This window comes from Helianthus annuus, chromosome 14 (genome assembly GCF_002127325.2).
Source record: "Helianthus annuus cultivar XRQ/B chromosome 14, HanXRQr2.0-SUNRISE, whole genome shotgun sequence".
Taxonomy (NCBI): domain Eukaryota; kingdom Viridiplantae; phylum Streptophyta; class Magnoliopsida; order Asterales; family Asteraceae; genus Helianthus; species Helianthus annuus.
In genome coordinates, this window is record NC_035446.2 from 66,591,445 (window position 1) to 66,594,804 (window position 3,360).

The following is a 3,360-nucleotide window of genomic DNA, read 5'->3' on the forward strand; positions in this document are numbered from 1 at the left end:
ACATGTTACACGAAAGATCAGCGTGGACCTCGAAGGATCATCCTTCGAGGTCTAATGGTCGAACCATGGTCGAACCATATCTTTCGATCACCTCGAAGGATCAGGTGTATCCTTCGAGGCTATCCTTCGATCAGAACATCTTTCAACTGTTGTCCAAGTCAAACCGGAGGATGGTTGACTTGGTCAACTTACAACACAAATCAGGACATCGTTTATATCAGACCGAATACAGACAAAGTACAGACACAAGTGCACCAACAAACTCCCCCTTGGCTGTAGCTTTGTCTTTGATCTCTAAGCTTTGTCTTGTTCTTCTAAAAGTGTAGACTTGTCTGGAACTTCGACAGTCTTTGGTCTTCAGGTCTTCAAGACTCTGATGTCCTATCATGTCTTCAATGCCGGAGGATCTTCAAAGTCTTCACGTCTTGAAAGTAGAGAGTGTATCAACAAACTACCCGTATCATGTAGGAAGTGTGTTGACAAACTCCCCCTTAACATAAGCTCCCCCTTGAGTTATGCTCGTGAAAAGACTTTATCTTTATGAAGTGAGATCCTTGTGGTGTTGATGATGGCCAGCGGCAACTCGATCATCTTCATCTTTTGAGCGCCTTCTCGTCGTGTCTTCATTCCAAGGCTTGTCATCGACCATGTTCTCCTAGCCTTTAGAATCTGCACATGCAAGAAATCTAAACGCGTAATGAGAACAACTGCTTGGAATAGTATAAACAAATGACACACGAGTGACCATGTCAAAATCAAACACCGTCCGACAGTTTGAAAGTTTAATAAATTTATCAATTTTAAATTCTAACTTTCAAAATCTGCAAATTTTGACCGTTTATGAAGATTTAGTCAGTTCGGTTTTCAGACAGGTTTCAGGTAACGAAGACTTGAGCTCCAATATCGTACGATCGAAAATAAAGCAGAAATAAAATCTTTTTGGCTTTTATAAAGTTTATATTAAAACACGCCTAAAATCTTTTTGGTATTTTTGAAATTAAAAGTCAACAATTTAAAATCCTTTGAGTGTTATCAAACGACATCACCGCTAATGTCGTGCTGATATGCACCAAACGACGAAACTGTTTAAAAGAAACAATAAAAGTTAAGCAGTAAATAAATATATACAGACATTCTTTTTGCGAGTTTCGAGGGTAAGAGAATCATATCAGTGTACGGTCATGCCAAAACACTCTTGTTGTTCGGTTAGTTAATATTAAGATAAGCATCCTATAACAATTATCGGTATTGTTGTCCACTTAAGCTCAACTTATCAGATGTAATCATGTTGAGGGGATACGTTAAGGTATGATTTATACTTACCGACCGGTGTTCATCCACATCACGACACATTCTCGTATCAAGGTATGCACGAGAGTTCATCTTACCGGTGAGTATACCGATTATCATCTGTTTGACCGTATAAATTGTGAGATACTCACTTATTTTGATTTGAAAACAAGCCCTATGTGATATAATCACTTATTGATGAGGAACTTGTTTTTCATATGCATGAGGGCACAGGAGCAAGTCCGTGAACAGGTCAGTACTTCCGTACAGCAGAGAGACGAACTTGACACCCGGATAAATGTGATATTTTATCACTTATTTGAAATGGACATGTGATTGTTTATCACTTATTGAGGTCGAATGCAGTATGTAATATGTACACGTATGTATAGTATCATGGAAGATCTAGACTTGCGTCCCCGTTATTTTTCGGTAAAAGATACAACCATGATACCCAGATGATAAGCAGCATAAAGACCGAATATCTCAGAACCTCGGCAATCTATCAAACGAAATTTCGGTACTAAGACCATATGCCAATGAATGGTTCCCACCTGGTCTTCAGTCGATTAAGATTTATATCACCCTGCACACTTTAAAATGATTGTGAGCCTACCGATACATCTTATATAGAGCTGCTTATCGTTTTTCATTTAAGGTTTAAAGAGGTTTGGATAGACCACTGATGTACTATCATTTTCTCTTTTGCTCGCCAGGAAACTCATTTTTGTTTTTCTATTGTTTTTGTGTTTTTGAATTTTTCGATGTTTTTGGATTTTCCGATTTTGGATTTACTCCCCCTAAAATCAATAAACTAAGATAAATTTAAAAACACACAAAGATTTTTACAAAAATGATTTTCCGATGTTGGTTTTACTCTTGCTTGACCTTAATGCCGTTTACCAAAATTAAGTTTTATCAGAAAAGATTTAACAAATTTTGGAAAAATGAGTTGGCATGTCGGTAAGCGGTGCGGACCATGACAACATTGATGAGTTTCATATTGAAACAATCACGTGTGAGGTGATATCCGATATCAACGTGTCATGTCAAAGAGTGCTGTTCGAGATAATACTAATTCACAAAGTAGCTTAAATATCGACAAGTATAGGAGAGATTAAGAAATTTGAGGCATATCCTGCGACTGTTCCGTGCATTGCAAGGAATCTAAGCACTCTCCCAACTGGATATCCACCCGGTGTGGACTTCAAAGTCGAATTTGCAACTACTGAAAAGTCTCTTGACAGCAATAAGCTCATAAACCTCCGGGTCCGGCTGGTCTTCCACATTGTACCAGCGAAGGTCTTTGACTTTCTCTTTCAGAAATGGTGTGCGGATGTTCAATCCATGCAAGGGCATCGACACACATTTCACTTCATTCGTTCCTGAGGACCCGATCAAAAACCATAATGACCAACTTTTGGCACGTTCTTCATTTGGTCGAAGTTTGCAACTTCATTCATCCAAATTTTCTTTTTCTTTTCTCTCTCTCCATCAAAGGCAACAATTTCTCCTGTCGCCTATCTTGTGCAAGGACATTCCACTATCAACAATCCTAAGACTATCAATAGTTCCTCCTGGAACTTCCTGCACACTCATTCAGAGATTAGTTGGAGAGAGGGACCCAAGCCTTCACAGACTTGGGTCGTCCGTCATCATCGAGAATTGTAACATCCATTTCCCGATGATTCGGAATTGATGTAACTCCCCCTGAAACAGTTACCGGTTTTGGTATCCAAATCTCTTTCTGTTTTTCATGTTTAACATCCGATTTAACAGATTTTGTTTGAATAATCTCCGGTATTAAAAGCTTTTCAACTTCTTTTCTTTGTTTCTTTTTCTGTTTCTTTGCTCGTTGTTTAACAAGACGAGGGTCCTGTTTTGGTGAAACAGATCTTTTATGGTAATTGTTACCATGGGGGGCATCAATTTTTGTCTTTCTTTTGGTGAGATATGGACAATTCTTAATGATGTGCCCATACTCACAGCATTCAAAGCATGATCTCCGCTCAACAAACCTCGGAGTATCATAACTGCAATAGCCGGATGATGAACTTCGTGATCTTGAGG